This window comes from Eretmochelys imbricata, chromosome 14, assembly GCF_965152235.1.
Source record: "Eretmochelys imbricata isolate rEreImb1 chromosome 14, rEreImb1.hap1, whole genome shotgun sequence".
Taxonomy (NCBI): Eukaryota; Metazoa; Chordata; order Testudines; family Cheloniidae; genus Eretmochelys; species Eretmochelys imbricata.
The window spans coordinates 37,892,562-37,913,287 of record NC_135585.1 but is presented as its reverse complement, the minus strand read 5'-3'; the positions used below and the strand labels follow the sequence as shown (position 1 = coordinate 37,913,287).

The 20,726-nt window shown below is 51.0% G+C and overlaps 1 pseudogene across 1 annotated transcript in view; it reads left to right on the top strand.

Moving 5' to 3' along the window:
* The window catches only part of LOC144275109 (uncharacterized), an 807,364-nt pseudogene extending 787,512 nt beyond the window's left edge, over window positions 1-19,852 (top strand). The window contains exon 5 of the transcript XR_013347984.1: window positions 16,936-19,852. The product of XR_013347984.1 is annotated as an uncharacterized LOC144275109 (transcript). The remainder of the gene's footprint in view (window positions 1-16,935) is intronic.
* The last annotated feature ends 874 nt before the right edge of the window (window positions 19,853-20,726 follow it).

Sequence of the window (20,726 nt, the reverse complement as noted above, 5' to 3'; positions counted from 1 at the left end):
CTTTTCTAAATAGTCCTTAACATGTTCTTTCACCACTCAGGGCTGCTCACCTACTCCCCATACTGTGTTGCCCAGTGCAGCAGTCTGGGAGCTGATCATGTCTGTGAAGACCGAGGCAAAAAAAGCATTGAGTACTTCAGCTTTTTCCACATCATGTCACTATGTTGCCTCCCCGCTTCAGCAAGGGTCCACACTTTTCCTGACCACCTTCTTGTTGCTAACATACTTGTAGAAACCCTTCTTGTTACCCTTCACATCCCTTGTAAGCTGCAACTCCAATTGTGCCTTGGCCTTCCTGATTACACCCCTGCATGCTCTAGCAATATTTTTATACTCCTCCCTAGTCGTCTGTCCTAATTTCCACTTCTTGTAAGCTTCCTTATTGAGTTTAAGCTCCCCGAAGATTTCACTGTTAAGCCAAACTGGTCACCAGCCATATTTGCTATTCTTTCTGCTCTTTGGGATGGTTTGTTCCCGCATCCTCAATAAGGCTTCTTTTTAAAATACAGCCAGCTGTCCTGGACTCCTTGCCCCCTCATATTAGCTTCCCAGGGGATCCTGCCCATCAGGTCCCTAAGGGAGTCAAAGTCTGCTTTTCTGAAGTTGAGGGTCCATATTTTGCTACTCTCCTTTCTTCCCTGTGTCAGGGTCCTGAACTCAACCATCTCATGGTCACTGCTGCCTAGGTTGCCACCCGCTTCTCCTTCCCCTACCAATTCTTCCCTGTTTGTAAGCAGCAAGTCAAGAGGAGCAGAGCTGGATTAACCTTTTGTGGGCCTGGTGCCAAACATATTTGTGGGCCCCCCTGGGGGCAAAGGAGCATGGCATGGGGAGGTCGGTCCCCAGAGCAAGGGGCCAGCCAGGGGCAATGGGGCATGGCATGGCGGGGCTGGCCCCACTCCACCCAGCCCAGTGCAAGGGCACTGTATACAAACTGGCAGTTGCCAGACACACACTGGCCCGCCCAGCTCTGTGTTGCCAGTGTGACCCTTCCCCTCGGGGGTGGGCCCATGCCGTGCCACACAGCCCCCGACTCCCTATGCCCAGCATCCCAACACACAGACCTCCCCCACCGCCTCCCAAGAGACCCCGCCTCACTGGCCAGCAGCCCCCCCCACCTCCGGAGACCCCACTCCCTCACACCCTGGCCACACTCACCAGCCCTGCTAGAAGGTGACAGCGTCTGCCAGGCTTAGCTGGCAGCGCGGCCGGGGCTGGTGCAGTGCCAGGGCGGGGAATCACCCTGGCCTCTCGGGAGTGGCTCGATTAGCCAGGCCAGGGTCTGCCCCCGCCCTGGCCGGACTCCCTCAGGACCCACTTGCCTGAAGATAGGATGACCATACGTCCCCGTTTGGCTGGGACAGTTCCCTTTTTAAGCTCTGTCCCCGGCCATCCTGACTTTTTTGACAAAAATCGGCATTTATACAGTTTGCTCTTGCCGGCTGATCAGTTGGCAAGAGCAAATGAACAAATGCCCAGTCTACCAAAAAAGTCCGGTGCGCCACCCCAGCGGTGTGGGGGGAGAGGGGGGAACAACGCGAGGTGTCATGCAGCAGGGCTTCGGGGGTGAGCCCCAGCCAGAATGGAGCTTGGGGGGGTGGTTAGGGGCCAGCCCCAGCTCCTGGCAGTGGTGTGGGGAGCTGGGGTGAGGGAGGGTCAGCCCCTGTCTTGGCAGCCGTATGTGGAGCTCGGGGAGCGGGGGTCAGCCCCAGTGGTGGATTTAGAGTCAGTGTGACCCTGTGCTCAGCTTCATTTTTGGGGCCCCTCCTTGGGACCCAGCCAAGAAAAAGAACATTCTCTCTGATCTCCCCCCGCCCCTGTTTTTCATTCTTTTTTTCTTCATCCTCCTCTGTCAAGGTTCCTTCCCCACTCTGAACTCTAGGGTACAGATGTGGGGACCTGCATGAAAACCTCCTAAGCTTACTTTTACCAGCTTAGGTTAAAACTTCCCCAAGGTACAAACTATTTTATCCTTTGCCCTTGGACTTCCACTGCCACCACCAAAGGTTTATCTGGGGTTATTTATTAGAAAAGCATTGTTTGGAAACATCTGTCCCCCCAAAATCCTCCCAACCCTTGCACCCCACTTCCTGGGGAAGGTTTGGTAAAGATCCCCACCAATTTGCATAGGTGAACACAGACCCAAACCCTTGGATCTTAACAATGAAAAAAGCATTCAGTTTCTGCAAAGAAGGATTTTAATAGAAGTCAAAAGTCAAAAAGAATCACCTCTGTAAAATCATGATGGTAAATACCTTACAGGGTAATTAGATTCAAAACATAGAGAATCCCTCCAGGCAAAACCTTAAGTTACAAAAAAGACACACAGGCAGGAATATTCATTCTATTCAGCACAGTTATTTTCTCAGCCATTTAAAGAAATCATAATCACATACCTAGCTAGATTACTTACTAAGTTCTAAGACTCCATTCCTGTTCTGTCCCCGGCAAAAGCATCACACAGACAGACCCAGACCCTTTGTTTTTGTCCCTCCTCCCAGCTTTTGAAAGTATCTTGTCTCCTCATTGGTCATTTTGGTCAGGTACCAGTGAGGTTATCCTAGCTTCTTAACCCTTTACAGGTGAAAGGGTTTTTCCTCTGGCCAGGAGGGATTTTAAAGGTGTCTACCCTTCCCTTTATATTTATGTCACCTCTTATAAGTAATAGCAAGTAAATGAAAATAAGGTGCAGTACCTTGATTGTTTTTGTAGTCTAACTTATTTTTCCACAGACCACTTGAAAATCACTGGGGGTCTCGGTGAACCACTTAATGATCTTTCCAAATATTGTTTGTACTATTAGCTAATGATTGTAAAGCTCTTTGAATAAGAGCGCTTTATAAAAAAATGTAAAAATGCATTGGGGTGTGAGGTTTGGCCAGGACTTAGGGTGCAGAAGGGGGCTCAGGGCTCGGGGTGCAGGGTCTGGGAGGGAGTTAAGGTTCAGGAGCAGGCTGGGGTGCAGGGTTTGGCCAGGAGTTAGGGTGAGGGAGGGAGCTTAGGGTTGGGGTGTGGAGCGCCTACCTGGGGCAGCTCCCATTTGGTGCGAGGGGTGCAGGTGGGGATGTGGGGATGATGGTGGTGCAGGAGTCAAGGAGGGCAGGGGGCTGGTGGTATGGGGGAGCAGGGGATTTGGGGGTTGCAGGAGTCAGGGAGGGTAGGGGGCTGAGTGTGTGTGAGAGGGGTGCAGGAGTCAGGGAGGGCAGGGGGCTGGGTGTGTGTGAGAGGGGTGTAGGAGTCAGGGAGGGCAGGGGGCTGGGAGTGTGTGTGGGGGGGTGCAGGAGTCAGGGTGAGGGTTGGGGTGCAGGGTCTGGCCTGGAGCTAGAGTGGTGAGGGAGGGGGCTCAGGGTTGGGGCAGGAGGTTGGGGTGTGGAACGCTTACCTGGGGCAGCTCCTGTTTGGTGTGAGGGGTGCAGGTGGGAATGTGTGGGGGGGCAGTGCAGGAGCTCCCATTTGGTGCTCAGAGTGGGGGTGGGGATGTGGGGGGGGTGCAGGAGTCAGGGCAGGGGGCTGGGATGTGTGGGGGGGTGCAGGAGTCAGGGCAGAGGGCTCCGGGTGTGGGCTGGGGTCGTGGGTGTGCTCCCAGCCTCCTGCCCTGAGCGGCTCATGGCAGGGGGCTAAAGGGGGTATGTGTAGGAGGAGTGCAGGGGACCCCACCTTTGCTCTGCCCTGCCCAAATTCCACCCCCTTCCCCAAGGCCTTGCCCCCGTCTTCTCCACCTCCTCCCCCGAGCGTGCTGCTGCCCCACTCCTCCCCCACCCTCCAGGAGCACCAGCAAACAGCTGTTCAGCAGCACGGAAAGTGCTGGTAGGGGAAGGGGCAGGAATGCGGCACGCTTTGGGGAAGAGGCGGGGGAGGGGGGAGCCTGGCTACCGGTGGGTGCAGGTGAAGCCTGCCCTGCAGCAGGAGCCCTAGGAGCTGGCAGGACCAAGCTTCTGCCCCGGCAGGAGAGAGTGCTGGGTGGGGGGTGGAAAAGAGCTGGTGGGGCCTTGGACTGTAGCCCAAGCAGAGCGGGCCAGGCCGGGGCCCCTTTGGAGCCTGGGCTCGACGCCATGGTAAACCTGGTACTGAAGAGGAGCACGGCCCCTAGTCAGTTCCTCCAGCACTTGTACCAGGAAGTTGTCCCCAACACTCTCCAAAAACTTCCTGGATTGTCTGTGCATTGCTGTATTGCTCTCGCAGCAAATGTCAGGGTGATTGAAGTCCCGCATTAGAACCAGGGCCTGTGATCTGGAAACTTCAGTTAGTTGTCCGAAGAAAGCCTCGTCTACCTCATCCTTCTGATCCAGTGGTCTATAGCACACGCCCTCCATGACATCACCCTTGCTGCTCTAAACTTAACCCAAAGACTCTCAGCAGGCTTTTCTCCAGTTTCAAACATACATAGATCGCTCTCTTACATACAATGCAGCTCCTCCACCTTTCCTCCCCTACCTGTCCTTCCTGAACAGTTTATACTTATCCATGACAGTGCTTCAGTCATGTGAACTGCCCCACCAAGTTTCTGTTATTCCAATCACATCATAGTTCATTGATTGTGCCAGGACTTCCAGTTCTTCCTGTTTGTTTCCCAGGCTTCTTGTGTTCGTGTACATGCACTTAAGATAACTAGCCAATTGTCCTACTTTCTCACTGTGAATCGGGAGGCTTCCCATCTTGTACCCTCCTCCTTGTGTTTCCTCCTGGTAACCAGAGGAACCTGTTGGCATACCACTGACAACTCCACGGCCCGAACTAGGGAAGACCTTGCAGCTCAACGCTGTGCTAGCAGGCTGTGAACATGCTGTGGAGAAAAGAGACCATAGCTTACAAACTGCTTCCTGGATCAATCTCTTACCAGAGTGAATCCCGCCACAGTCAGTGTCACCGGAAAACATGTCCTCTCGCTCTCTGGGTTCTGGGCAGCTTCTGTAGGACCAAAAACCCATCACCCCCATATCCCGGTATGACATTCTATACCTTGGGGGAGCATCCTGTGACCCCCACATTCCTCATTTTTATATCATTGTGATTTTCCCTTACAAGGCATGCCTTGTAAGGTATCAGGGGAAAGGCTATGATCTGCTGAAAATCATTTTTCTATCTAAATATGTATATAATTAATGCATATGAAGTTATGAGAATGTGCTGTATGGTTGTCACTAAAACATGCTGTGGATTTGGGAGGAGCCCAGACAGTAGCTCCACAGAGACAATGACAAGGGAGGTAACCAACACCTGGGTGGGTGCTGTTGAACAGACTTCACCAGCCATTGTCCAGCAAGGGAGCTGCAATTCAATGACTCACCTGCATGAGGCCACATGAGGGGAATTGCTCAACCTTGCTTAGAGACTCAACAATGCCCCCAGACATGCCTGGACTTGTGCTCCCCAAGTGCATGGAACTGAGGGTATAAAACAGAACACAGTAGCCACATGATGCTTGGCCTTTCTCCTTCACTCACCTATGCTGCGAGCAACCAGGACACTGAGAAGACTGGAAATTCCAACTGAGGGGACTGGCCCAGATTTCAAGGGTGAAATCTGTGTACTATGGACTGCAATATCCAGTGGGGTCAGAAAAACTGCTTGATCTAGTTGTTGCCCATTCTAATAGAGTTAAGAGTTTAGACTGCCTGCTTATATTTTATTTTGGTAACTATGCTGACTTTTTGCCTATCACTTATAGTCATTTAAATTCTATCCTTATAGTCAATAAACTTCATTTACTCTTTATCTTTACCGGTGAGTTTGTATGAAGTGTGTGTGGTAAACCTGCTCAGGTTTTTACAAAGGCTGGTGTATGTCCACTTTCCATTGATGAAGTGGTGAACCAATTAATAAATTAATCTTGAGCAGTGCAGGGCGGTATATTCCTGGGGTACAGTGCTGGGATCTGGGTGGTGCCTCTCTGTGTTTCATGAGTGGCTCTGAGAGCATTCCTGCAATCTAGCTGGGCGTGGGGCTCCATATGCGGTTGTGCTGAGTGACAACAGCACCTGGAGGGGTTGGCTGCTGGTCACTAGCAAGGCACTGTGAGAGACAGCCTAAGCTGGAGAGAGTTCAGGGGGCACAGCGGTCCCATGGTCCCAAGCTGCACCCCGGGATCACATCACACTGGGTTAATCCTGGGAACTCTTGGGAAAAATCCAGTGTCTTCATAGACGTCCAGTCTGGATGGCTCCTCTCTGTCCGCCCACTGACAGGGGGCCTTCTATGCATCATGCCTCCTTAATGCTGAGAGGAGCTGCCTATTCCTAGCGAATGTGGCCCTCCAGAGAGGGAAGGTCTGGGGCAGGGGGATGGTCTTTTTTAATCTTAGTTATGTATTTTTTAAATAAAAATTATCCCATCTGCCCGGGCCCTTTTAAATCACCGGGCCCCTGGGCAATTGACCACTAAACCCCCCCCCCCCCATCGGTGGGTCAGGGGATGACAATACAATAAATAATAACAATAACAGACACACACACGCAGGCCAAACCTAGTGCAATCGATCTCACTAGGACCCAGGAGGCACCGGACGGAGCCATCCCCGGGGTCACGCAGCCTGGCCGCAGGAAGGGAATTGCCGTCTCTGCAGTGACTCTGTTACGCTGCAATCCACCTTCCTTGCAAGACCGCAGGGCCTCGGCCGCTGCCGCCGCTGGGGACCCCAGAGCCCTGGCTGCAGGCGGGGGAGGTTTCCTATCGAGGGAGGAACATTCCTGCTGCTCCCCGAGAGACTCTCCCAGTACAGACCCCAGCCTGTCCCGACGCCCCTACTGGCACCCAGGGCCCTGCTCCCAGGCAGTGCCCCACGTGGCGAGAAGGTGAGACCTGCCCCCCTCCCCCTCCCCACCGAGCGCTGCCCCCGGAGCAGCCTGTCTGCAGGGGCAGGGGGATGCCCCAGGCTGCTCCCAGCTGGGCTGGCCGCGATTCCCTGCATTGGGCAGAGGAAAGCTGGCTGCCAGCTCCCATGGTTTGCCCTGAGTGGGAGGGATTAGGGGTGGGACAGCAACATGTGGGGAGCCAGAAGGGGACTGAAGAGGGGCAGGGGGCTCTGAGAGCCAGAGGTGAACAAGGGTGTGTGAGGGAGTAGGAAGGGGTGAACAGGGTTGCAGGGGGCAGGATGGGGGGGTGGACAGGGATACAGGGGTGTTAGGGCCTTGGGGATGTGGGGCTGCTGAAGGGAGGCTGAGGGAACACACAGGAAGCAGGGGGAGGATTCTGGGGCTCAGGGGAACAGAGCTGGAATAGAGGGAAACTCTGAGTGGGGGGGATAAAGTGAAGGAAAAGGCGGGATATGGGGAGGGGTGACTGGGGAAGCTGGAGGGAGAATATGAGAGCAAGCGGAGATGGGCTGAGGAAGGGAGAGCCAGAGGGGAGGGGGATGGTGAGAGATATAATGGCAGCTCCCCCAGCCCATGGGGTAGGAAAGGGGGATGGGGCTGCCCCGCCCAGCAGTCAGTGGGGAATCTTTTTCCCTAGTAATGGTTAAACAAGCGGGGCGCAGTGGACCTCCCCCTATGGGCTCAGAATTTACAAAGCAAATATTACGCTTTCGCCCCCACCCCCATGCGCGCACACACTCCCTGCTCCTAATTTAGGGCATGTCTTCACTACCAGCCGGATAGACGGGGCAGTGATCAATTCAGCAGGGGCTGGATTTATCGCATCTAGTATGCGATAAATCGACCGCCGATCGCTTTCCTGTTGACTCCGGTACTCCACCTCAAGGAGAAGCACAAGGGAAATCGATGGGAGAGTGTCTCCCGTCGACACACCACAGGGAAGACACCACGGTAAGCAGATCTAAGTACTTTGACTTCAGCTACGTTATTCATGTAGCTGAAGTTGCCGATCTCCAACGGTAGTGTAGACAGGCCCTTAGTCTTGGGGTTTTTTTAAGACAGTCTCATTATTTGTGGGGTCCGACTCCTGAATGATAAATGTTTGGGGCTGACAGGACTGAACAGGTTCCTGCTCTGATTTCTGTGTCAAACCAGAGTCACTGTTAGCAACAGCAGGCAAGGAATCCAACTGGTATTTGTTTTGGTTTGATTGAGGTTCAGTTCCATTCAGTAGGTTCGGTTTCATTTCTGGTTCAAGCCACCCAAAGAAACAAAAATAGAAGTTCAGTTACCGGTTTAAATCCTATTTCAATCTTAGTAGAGGTAAATCCAAGAAAGATCTGCAACTTAAAATGGAAACTGTTTTGATTTTTGATTATTTATGTATTTAGTAACTAGCTTTACATGAATTTTCCATATGTTTTTATGTTGTCAAATATACATAATTATTTTTCCTAAACAATCTGTTTGAGAAACCTAAAAAAAATATTGAAACATTTGCTTTGTCATATTGGACCTGTGCAGTGAAAGGATACACTTGAGGCCTGGAAATTGTATTTCGACACTCACTTGTGTTGCTGTAACTGCCAGTTGCTAGTTGATTTAGCTTGGGCGTGACATTTTTCAGATGTTCCCAGTAGTTCGGTATGTTTTCTTTCTTATGGTGATGTGGCCCATCTGCGAATGAATCAGGAATTGGTCCAATCCTTTTTTGGGCTTGCCTTCGTCCAGATATCGCTTCCTTTTTAGAGGTTTCACAAGAGTTCAGCATAAGTTCCAATTCATCTTTCAATTTCAGACGTGTCTGACATTGGTTCTGTGATATCATTATTTCTGATTTCTGACTCAAACATTTCCATCTTTATCCATGTTTTGGTGTAATGAAATTTTGCCTTGACTTTGTCCTCTGCTGACAGTGGGAATTGATGTCTAGGATCAAGATATACATATGAGAGAAACGTATCTATCTGGGGTAGGGGTGGGGGTTTGGGGGTGGGTATCAGACAGTGCCTGGAGGAGGCTGGGAGGGAGCCCTGCAGGTGGCTTCACTGAGGAAGGGAGCTTGGATCATGAACCCTGCCTCAACTGCGGCAACTGGAGGGAAGAGCTGCCCCAGGGGCTGGGAGTGGTGGAAGGAGGCCTGTCTAAGAGGCGAAGGTTGGGGAGCCATTAACCTTTGCCCTTGGACTTGAAGAGTTATTATGAACTTCAGGGCCCAGGGAGCATCCCACCTCTTCTGTCCCCAGAGGGACTTCTCAGAGGTGGCTCATCTACCTCTGGCCCCGCTTCTGCCTCCCATGGTGTGCAGGCAGCTCCCAAGCTTCCCCTCTCCCTCCCTCCCTGCGCTCGTGGTCTGGCCCCCTTCTATTCTCATTCTCTTCTCACTATCCTGGGGCACAATGGGAGCCATCACCAGCCCATTGGCTAGTTAGCTTCTCTTAAATGAAAATAAGATCACTGTAGGGTTTGGTTTTTTTTCTTCGTATAATGAGCTTAAAAAATGCTGAATCTTTATTTTAACTGGTAACAGCACTCTTCCCCCACCCCCACCCCCACCCTCTTTTTTTTTTTTGTTCAATTCTGTTGAGGTTCAGTTGGTAAAACGAATTTATGGTTGAGATTTGGTTCCGGTTAATGTATAAAATACCAGTTTGAACTGGGTCTCCAATTCCACTATGAGTCTAGGTGGGCAAATGAAATCAACATTGGCCTGACTGTCCCTGGGGGCTGCAGGGGCAGCACAGGGAGGCTTGGTTATTAGCTGCCACCACCAGAGGGCTCTGGTAATTGCTAAGGCCAAAGAGGCCGGTGTCAGTCTCTCTCTTTGTACTAAGGATACTGGAACCCTAGAGCTTCCTGGGGCACATGATGCTGCCTCCATTGTGATCTGGGAGTCCAGACTGAGCAGCTGCTGCTCCCCAGCGGGGTCTGTGCTGGGACAGACCATCATTAAAGCCCCTCTGTGTCCAACCGAGGGGGGACTTTCTCCTGTGGCTGGAACTAGCCCTCTAGGGCAGCCCTGGACTCTGCTGGCATCAACTCCTGAGCCAGAGAGTGCAGGTGATGAGAGAGACCTATAGGCAGGAAAGTGACTCTGCAGAGATGGCGCCTGCTCTGCCCCAGCTCTGCTCCCAGGTGTCTGCTGCCCCCGAAACACCCAGAGCTGCTGCCCCGACACACCCAGGCGCACACTGTTGGCAGTGGCAGTAACTATTGGAGAGGAAGCACCAACAGGAATGGCAGGGCAGTAACCAGCCCTTCCATGCAGAAGGGAGAGTGGAGAGACTGGCAGGGGCAGCAGGAGCAGTCAGTGGGGAGGGAGGTTCCAAGCTCCCTGCCCTGCCCAGCCGCGTTCCCTGCAGCACCCTGGGGCAGGTTGACTTTCCTGAGGAGAAGGTGAGGAGCAGAGGGAGGAAAAGCCAGTTCCTGCCTCTGCCTCGTCCCTGTGCTGCTGGGGAATGTGTTGCCCTGGGGACAGTGTCAGGGGGGATCCCCCAAATCAGCATCTTTGATTCTGCTCTTTTCTAGCATTTGGCTCAGAGACTCTGTTCCTGGGAGGGTTTAAAAGTGTCTCATGGGTTTAATCTCAGGGGGCAGGGAGATCAGGTCTTCATTGTAATAAGGTAACTGAGGGTTTTCCCAGCATGGCGGAGTCTAGAGTGTCTGTCTGCAGGGAAAGAGCGTAGGGGGAATCGGGGTGTGAAAGGGACTAACGCTAATTCAGAAACCTCCCCAATTTCCCTTCTCACCCTGACAGGCTGCAGAATAACAACCCCGTTTTGCTCCAGATCATCCCATCTTCCTAGGGGACAGGGAAGGGAAATGGATGTGGTGGATCCAGCTCAGGTAGGGGATTCTGGGGGGAGCTGGTGGGGAGGATTACTGTAGAGGGGGAGGGGCAGAAACAAACAGGGTGAGGCAGGGAAGGGACAGGATGTGTTAAACCTGCTGGGACATGCTCAGCCTAGGACCTGATTTATTAACAGGCCCATTGGCGGGGTGAACATTCCCCCGTTTCTGAAACAGGAAATAACCCCCTGGATGGGGCTGGGAAAACAGACCAGAGTTCTGGAGCCTGAACCCACTAGGCAGAGACTGCGGTGAAATACAAAGGGACTGCTTCCCACATCAGCTTGTGTGTAGTAGGTGGGTGATAAATAAGAAGACCCTGCCCTCCTCCATCTGCTGGGAGGGATAAGGAGTTCTCCCCTTCTCTCTGTTCCCTGGAACCTCCTGGCCACTCTGAGCAGGGTGGGGGTGGGATTCTGCTCCTCTGGCCCTCCCAGAGCTGTCCCATTTTCGGGCTTCTTCCCCCATGAATAGTGGGATTGTGGCTGGGGCAGCAGGCACTGAGTGGGGAGCACCTGTTGTTTCAGATGCCAGTGACCTTCGAGGAGGTGGCTGTGTACTTCACGGAGGGGCAGGGGGTTCTGCTGGACCCCGGTCAGAGAGCTCTCTACAGGGACGTCATGCAGGAGAATTATGAGAATGTGACCTCACTGGGTAAGGATTCCTGTCCCCTCAGCTGTTGAAGCCATGGGGCCCTGTATTTCTGCACCTGGTCAGGTTCTTCCCTGGTCAGTTAGAATCATAGAATCATAGAATATCAGGGTTGGAAGGGACCCCTGAAGGTCATCTAGTCCAACCCCCTGCTCGAAGCAGGACCAATTCCCAGTTAAATCATCCCAGCCAGGGCTTTGTCAAGCCTGACCTTAAAAACTTCCAAGGAAGGAGATTCCACCACCTCCCTAGGCAACGCATTCCAGTGTTTCACCACCCTCTTAGTGAAAAAGTTTTTCCTAATATCCAATCTAAACCTCCCCCACTGCAACTTGAGACCATTACTCCTCGTTCTGTCATCTGCTACCATTGAGAACAGTCTAGAGCCATCCTCTTTGGAACCCCCTTTCAGGTAGTTGAAAGCAGCTATCAAATCCCCCCTCATTCTTCTCTTCTGCAGGCTAAACAATCCCAGCTCCCTCAGCCTCTCCTCATAAGTCATGTGTTCTAGACCCCTGATCATTTTTGTTGCCGTTCGCTGGACTCTCTCCAATTTATCCACATCCTTCTTGTAGTGTGGGGCCCAAAACTGGACACAGTACTCCAGATGAGGCCTCACCAATGTCGAATAGAGGGGGACGATCACGTCCCTCGATCTGCTCGCTATGCCCCTACGTATACATCCCAAAATGCCATTGGCCTTCTTGGCAACAAGGGCACACTGCTGACTCATATCCAGCTTCTCGTCCACTGTCACCCCTAGGTCCTTTTCCGCAGAACTGCTGCCTAGCCATTCGGTCCCTAGTCTGTAGCGGTGCATTGGATTCTTCCGTCCTAAGTGCAGGACCCTGCACTTATCCTTATTGAACCTCATCAGATTTCTTTTGGCCCAATCCTCCAATTTGTCTAGGTCCTTCTGTATCCTATCCCTCCCCTCCAGCGTATCTACCACTCCTCCCAGTTTAGTATCGTCCGCAAATTTGCTGAGAGTGCAATCCACACCATCCTCCAGATCATTTATGAAGATATTGAACAAAACCGGCCCCAGGACCGACCCCTGGGGCACTCCACTTGACACCGGCTGCCAACTAGACATGGAGCCATTGATCACTACCCGTTGAGCCCGACAATCTAGCCAGCTTTCTACCCACCCTATAGTGCATTCATCCAGCCCATACTTCCTTAACTTGCTGACAAGAATACTGTGGGAGACCGTGTCAAAAGCTTTGCTAAAGTCAAGAAACAATACATCCACTGCTTTCCCTTCATCCACAGAACCAGTAATCTCATGATAAAAGGCGATTAGATTAGTCAGGCATGACCTTCCCTTGGTGAATCCATGCTGGCTGTTCCTGATCACTTTCCTTTCATGCAAGTACTTCAAGATTGATTCTTTGAGGACCTGCTCCATGATTTTTCCAGGGACTGAGGTGAGGCTGACTGGCCTGTAGTTCCCAGGATCCTCCTTCTTCCCTTTTTTAAAGATTGGCACTACATTAGCCTTTTTCCAGTCATCCGGGACTTCCCCGGTTCACCACGAGTTTTCAAAGATAATGGCCAATGGCTCTGCAATCACAGCCGCCAATTCCTTCAGCACTCTCGGATGCAACTCGTCCGGCCCCATGGACTTGTGCACGTCCAGCTTTTCTAAATAGTCCCTAACCACCTCTATCTCCACAGAGGGCTGGCCATCTCTTCCCCATTTTGTGATGCCCAGCGTAGCAGTCTGGGAGCTGTCCTTGTTAGTGAAAACAGAGGCAAAAAAAGCATTGAGTACATTAGCTTTTTCCACATCCTCTGTCACTAGGTTGCCTCCCTCATTCAGTAAGGGGCCCACACTTTCCTTGGCTTTCTTCTTGTTGCCAACATACCTGAAGAAACCCTTCTTGTTACTCTTGACATCTCTCGCTAGCTGCAGCTCCAGGTGCGATTTGGCCCTCCTGATTTCATTCCTACATGCCCGAGCAATATTTTTATACTCTTCCCTGGTCATATGTCCAACCTTCCACTTCTTGTAAGCTTCTTTTTTATGTTTAAGATCCGCTAGGATTTCACCGTTAAGCCAAGCCGGACGCCTGCCATATTTACTATTCTTTCGACTCATCGGGATGGTTTGTCCCTGTAACCTCAACAGGGATTCCTTGAAATACAGCCAGCTCTCCTGGACTCCTTTCCCCTTCAAGTTAGTCCCCCAGGGGATCCTGGCCATCCGTTCCCTGAGGGAGTCGAAGTCTGCTTTCCTGAAGTCCAGGGTCCGTATCCTGCTGCTTACCTTTCTTCCCTGCGTCAGGATCCTGAACTCAACCAACTCATGGTCACTGCCTCCCAGATTCCCATCCACTTTTGCTTCCCCCACTAATTCTACCTGGTTTGTGAGCAGCAGGTCAAGAAAAGCGCCCCCCCTAGTTGGCTCCTCTAGCACTTGCACCAGGAAATTGTCCCCTACGCTTTCCAAAAACTTCCTGGATTGTCTATGCACCGCAGTATTGCTCTCCCAGCAGATATCAGGAAAATTAAAGTCACCCATGAGAATCAGGGCATGCGATCTAGTAGCTTCCGTGAGCTGCCAGAAGAAAGCCTCATCTACCTCATCCCCCTGGTCCGGTGGTCTATAGCAGACTCCCACCACTACATCACTCTTGTTGCACACACTTCTAAACTTAATCCAGAGACACTCAGGTTTTTCTACAGTTTCGTACCGGAGCTCTGAGCAGTCATACTGCTCCCTTACATACAGTGCTACTCCCCCACCTTTTCTGCCCTGCCTGTCCTTCCTGAACAGTTTATAACCATCCATGACAGTACTCCAGTCATGTGAGTTATCCCACCAAGTCTCTGTGATTCCAATCACATCATAGTTCCTTGACATTACCAGGACCTCCAGTTCTCCCTGCTTGTTTCCAAGGCTTTGTGCATTCGTATATAAGCACTTGAGATAACCTGTTGATCGCCCCTCATTCCCAGTATGAGGCAGGAGCCCTCCCCTCACAGACATTTCTGCCTGTGCTTCCTCCCGGTATCCCTCTTTCCCACTTACCTCAGGGCTTTGGTCTCCTTCCCCCGGTGAACCTAGTTTAAAGCCCTCCTCACTAGGTTAGCCAGCCTGCTGGCAAAGATGCTCTTCCCTCTCTTCGTAAGATGGAGCCCGTCTCTGCCCAGCACTCCTCCTTCATGGAACACCATCCCATGGTCAAAGAATCCAAAGCCTTCTCTCCGACACCACCTGCGTAGCCATTCGTTGACTTCCACGATTCGACGGTCCCTACCCAGGCCTTTTCCTTCCACGGGGAGGATGGACGAGAAGACCACTTGCGCCTCAAACTCCTTTATCCTTCTTCCCAGAGCCATGTAGTCCGCAGTGATCCGCTCAAGGTCATTCTTGGCAGTATCATTGGTGCCCACGTGGAGAAGCAGGAAGGGGTAGCGATCCGAGGGCTTGATGAGTCTCGGCAGTCTCTCCGTCACATCGCGAATCTTAGCCCCCGGCAAGCAGCAGACTTCTCGGTTTTCCCTGTCAGGGCGGCAGATAGATGACTCAGTCCCCCGTAGGAGAGAGTCCCCGACCACCACCACCCGCCTTCTCCTCTTGGGAGTGGTGGTTGTGGAACCCCCAACCTCAGGACATCGCATCTCATGCCTTCCAACCAGCGGAGTCTCCTTCTGCTTTCTCGCCCCAGACATATCATCTGGTCCACTCTCCGCAACGGTACCTGAGGAGAGAACATGAAAGCGGTTAGTTACCTGTGTCTGTGTTACTGGAACCCGGACATTCCGCTTACCTCTTCTGGAGGTCACATGTTGCCAAGCTTCTTCACTGGCCTCTTGGCTCCTGTGTGCAACCTGCTCTATATCTTTAGAGCTTTGTGCCCCTAGAAGCCTATCCTGAGTTTTGTCCAGAAAATCCTCAGTTTCTCGTATGCAACGCAGGGTCGTTATCTGTTGCTCCAGACCTTCAATCTTCTCTTCCAATATGGAGACCAGCTTGCACTTTGTACAGACAAAGTCGCTTCTGTCCTGTGGAAGAAAGACAAACATGGCACATCCAGTGCAGGTCACAACAGCTGAACCCCCCCCTTCCATATCACCTTCCTACTACGAGCTTCCTCAGAGCAGTTTGCAAGACGTAAGCCTCACTGGGCTCACTCCAGGCGAACTCCCAGGCAAACTCCTGCTGTGAGCTGCTCTGCTGTCCCCGCTGCTCAGCTGGTTCGCTGCCGCTCAGCCGGTTCGCGAAGCTCTGGCTATTTTTAAACGGCCAGGCTTCCCTGACGCAAACAAACAGACACCCTAATGCCCGCCCCCTGCAGGCTAGCAGCCAATCAGACACTCACTGTCTGAGTGACACTCACAGTTACATTAGAGGGGAATGGGTCAGGTAGTCCACAGCTCCAGGGTTAGAGAACCGTTCACCTCCAAACCCCCTCCAATGGGATAAGGGATTCATGGAGCTAATGGACATGCTAATGCATCTCCATCCCTCCAGTTGTCATGGGGGCAGAAGCAGAGTATTATCCTCTCTGCATTAATTCTCACTTCAAACAGGTTCTCTGTATCTTTCTTCATGGGACTAGCTCCATACATGGGGAGGGCTCTGAGGTTTAAACAGAGGCAGGGGGTTAACATCAGAGCTGCATGTGCCTCAGCAAGTCCCCCAGAGCACACAGATCCTGAAAACTCCTAGTGAGGGTGTGACAACTCTCCCTCCCCTCCAGACACCGCCCAATTCCAAGGGGGTTCAGTGACCATGTTCCCATCTGTTGAGATCCCACAACCCCCCAGCAAATCATGGGGTCAGGTTAAACTCAAGATGTGCCCTTTGTGATAAATACTCCACCAATCCTCCGTGCACTCTGCTCATGCCTGATTTCACCCCCTGAGTAGGACTCCCCGTTCCCAAACCTGACCTGATCACCCAGCTGGAAGCAGGGGAAGAGCCGTGGGTCCCGGATCTCCAAGCTTCTGAGGAAAGGAAGATCCCAAGAGACACCCACACAGGTGAGGAGTCTGTGATACTGACACAGAAACTGGCAAATGAAGGAAAAAACTGAAAATCTCCAAAATGTGCTGTGAGCCCCCTCGGTTCTGCCTCATCTCACCCAGGTCAGGTTGTGGTGAGGAGGTGTCATATCATCATGGCAGATATCGCTCATGGTTTCCCACCCACCCTGTTAGCTGTAAGGAGTTTTCTCCCTGACTTCACTTCCCTGTGAGTGTTTGGATGGGATGTGGAGGCGGAATCCAGTTTCTCAGTCTCCCCAACAGTTACTGTATTGTGTTTTTCCTCTTCGCTGTTCCCCTTTCTGTCCTTTTGACCAGCCCAGGCAATGACTCCTGACTGGATTCTCTCTCTCCCCCAGCAGGTGACAAGACAGTGAGTGAGAACGAAGAGGGGAATCCACAGCAGGAAGGTCCTGAGCAACTGGAAATGCAGTGGACCATTTTGAGATCTGACAGTAATTTTTCCCAGTGCTTGGAACAGAGAAAAGCCTGGAGTAATTGGCACAGGTCAGAGAGAAAACTGGGAAACAGCCCAAGGAAGAAAGTGGATGAATCCATTGAATGTGGGAGAGGAGGCAATGGTCCCAAGGAAACCACAGCCCTGCAGACAAATCACAAAAAAAAGAGATCCTATAAATGCTTGGACTGTGGGAAAAGCTTCAGTCGGCTGTCTGGCTTTATAAAGCATGGGAGAATCCACACAGGAGAGAGACCCTATGAATGCTTGAAGTGTAGGAAAACTTTTAGTCAGCACTCAGGCCTTGTTAGCCACGGGAGAATCCACACAGGAGAGCGACCCTATAAATGCCTTGAGTGTGGGAAAAGCTTCAGTCAGCTCTCAGGCCTGATTTGCCACAGGAGAATCCACACGGGAGAGAGGCCATATAAATGCTTTGATTGTGGGAAAAGCTTCAGTGCACCATCAGCCCTTATTGTACATCAGAGAATCCACACTGGAGAGAAACCTTATAAATGCTTGGACTGTGGGAAAAGTTTCAGTCAGAGCTCTGGTCTTACTAGCCATGGGAAAATCCACACAGGAGAGCAGCCATATAAATGCCTTGATTGTGGGAAAAGCTTCAGTGCACCATCAGCCCTTATTATACATCAGAAAACACACATGGGCGAGGAATCTTTAAAATGCTTGGACTGTGGGAAAAGTTTCAGTCAGCGTTCAAGCCTTATTAAACATGGGAGAATCCACAAGGGAGAGAAACCTTTTAAATGTTTGGACTGTGGGAAAAGTTTCAGTGAGAGCTCAAGCCTTATTAAGCATGGGAGAATCCACACGGGAGAGAAACCTTATAAATGCTTGGACTGTGGGAAAAGTTTCAGTCAGAGCTCTGGCCTTATTAGCCATAGGAAAATCCACTCAGGAGAGGGACCATATAAATGCCTTGAGTGTGGGAAAAGTTTCAGTGCACCATCAGCCCTTATTATACATCAGAGAACCCACACGGGGGAGAAACCTTATAAATGCTTGGACTGTGGGAAAAGTTTTAGTCGGACCTCAGGCCTTATTAGCCATGAAAGAATCCACACGGGAGAGAAACCCTTTAAATGTTTGGACTGTGGGAACAGTTTCAGTCAGCACTCAAGCCTTATTAAGCATGGGAGAATCCACACGGGAGAGAAACCCTTTAAATGCTTGGACTGTGGGAACAGTTTCAGTCAGCGCTCAAGCCTTATTAAGCATGGGAGAATCCACACAGGAGAGAAACCCTTTAAATGCTTGGACTGTGGGAAAAATTTCAGTCAGCGCTCAAGCCTTATTAAGCATGGGAGAATCCACACAAGAGAGAAACCCCATAAATACTTGGATGAAGGGAAAAGCTTCAGTCCCAGCTCATAATTTCATAAACATCTGAGAATCCACATGGGCCAGAATTTATAAATGCTTTAACTTTGGAAAAAGTTTCAATTGAAGATCAAACCTTGCTTGACATCAGACAGTCCACACACGAGAGAGAACCCTTGGTTTGTGGGAAAAGCTTCAGTAACTCCAGGGAAAGATTCAGTCTGAGCTCACGCATTATTCCCCATCAGATAGTTCACAAAAGAAAGAGCTTGAATGTGGGGGGAAGCTTCATTTGGTGCTTACAGGGCATCAAGCATCAGCAAATCCACACAGGGAGGAGCCTCTCAGATGTCCTTAGCATGGAAAATGCTTCAGTTGGAGCTAACACCATATTGGACATCAGAGACTCCTCCACACTGGAGAGAAATTCTCAGTGCCCTGACTAGGGCTGGCCTCAGTAAAAACTCCATTTCCTAATTCCCACACACCGCAGTGGCATTTGGCTTCCAGGTTTCCAACTGCCTGCCTCTAGGGGCAGGTTCCAGCAGCAGCTGATTAGTGACTCTCTGGCTTTGCCTGGTCTAAGCAAACCCCAGGCAGAGGAGGAGAAGTCCCAGTCAGCCCCTCCACCCTGCTGCAGCCCTGGCTGCTGAACTGATGGGCCTTCCTGCCTCCTGGGAACCTGCTGGGGGAAGGGAGAGAGAAACTGCCTTTGACACTACACCTCATATTCGTCATAGTAACATTGCTATGATATTATTATGGCATAATTATGATGCATTTTGTACAAGATGGGTCATGTAAGGTGTCATTGGAAAAGTTCTGATTTGCTGAATATGAGGATCCTATTTGTAAGCATGTATCATCTTGGTATCTGAAGTTATGAATTGTGACTATGGCCTTGTCTACACTGGCACTTTACAGCGTTGAAACTTTCTCACTCAGGGGTATGAAAAAGCTCCCCCTTGAGCGATGCAAGTTTCAGCGCTCTTGTTAGCTACGCCCCTTGTGGGGATGGTTTTTTTTAGAGCGCTGGGAGAGCCGCGGGAGTGCTTTGACGTTGCTAGTGTAGACAAAGCCTATGTGTCTTTATTTCAAATGTAGTTACACCTGGGCGACACGCACTAGGCAAGATGCTTCCAGTCTAGACAGCGCGTTGGGAAGGGCCTATGTTAGGTAATGGGCCATCAGGGGAAACAATAGGCCTTAGGAGAATCTTATCCCCCACCTGGTGAGCCTTCCTGAGAACGCTCCAGACAGCCTATGAGCAATGGGTGCTGTGACTCAGCAAGGTATGCCATGGCATATGACCAGACCACATGACACTGATCTCTGTTTTGGGGACCTGTGTTTTTCCACAAACTGGTCTGGGAACCAAGTTTGAAAGAAAGGGTTTCTGCCATATGGAAAAGCTATGTAAGGCAGGGAGTGACCTCATTGGTGGTTGTTCACTCTCCCACTGCTGAACACCTGAAAGAAGCTCCGAAAGGAAATGACTTGGAACAGGGGTAGGGAGCTCAAGCTGCAAAGCAGGTGCAGCTTGTGCCTTCAGCATCTGTAAGTCTGATTGTATCATCAGTCAGGATGAAAAATTGTTAGTTCATATCCAAACTTTCTAGTCTTTTAGGCTTAGTTTGAGGTTTTGTTTATTTACTAGGTAATCTGCTTTGATCTGTTTGATATAATTTATATTCAACTTGGATTTTTCTGTAGTTAATAATCTTGTTTTATGTTTTCATCTGAACCAGTGTGCTTTTGAGTGAAGCGTCTGGGGAAAATCTGCAGCCAGAACCTGGGAAAGGAAGATTAGGGAACAGATGGACACACGCACAGAATTTTGCTGATTATCATCTCACTGACCCTCCCCCCAGTCACTAGGTCAGTCTGTGCAGAGTCAGGTGATAATGGTGATGTCACAGTCCCTGATGTGGTCTTTCAAGGGGATCTCTACTACCCCCGATTGGCTTTTTTCGGTTGGCCCCTAGGATCTAATTAGGCCTAGCAGTCTGCATCTGTTCTTTTGGGCTGTGTCTCTAGAGACAGCCCAATAGCAAGAGGACTCCATTGTCCCAGCCCTTTCTGCCATGCCCGCCCACTGTCTCTGTGCTCTCTCCTTTTATAGCAGGTCTTGTCTCCCTTACTGGTTGCAGTTGTGGGAGCCTGCCTCTGTTATTGGTAGTAGAGGCAGCTGTGTTGGGGTGTGATCAGGCTGCTTGCTTGCAGGCAGGAGGGGCTCCCCTCCCCCTAAAAACCTCAGTATGGGGTTTGTAGATTCCCCTTTAGAAGTAGACAGGAGTGAAAGTGTATCCTTTTTCAGGCCTGCTCTAAAATGCTCAGGCTGTCTCTGAATAAACAGCTGCTTTCTGTGCTCACCTACTGGACACATCTCCCATCTCCCGCCAGTTCTGCTTGCATTCCCTAGGCCGGCTTCTCCACTAGGGATTCCCTGGTTCTAATCACAAATTTAATGAATGCATTATTTTTTAACAAGTGTCATCAGCATGGAAGCATGTCCTCTGGAACAGTGGCCAAAGCATGAAGGGGCATACGAATGTTTAGCATATCTGGCACGTAAATACATTGCAGTGCTAGCTACAGAAATGCCATGCAAATGCCCG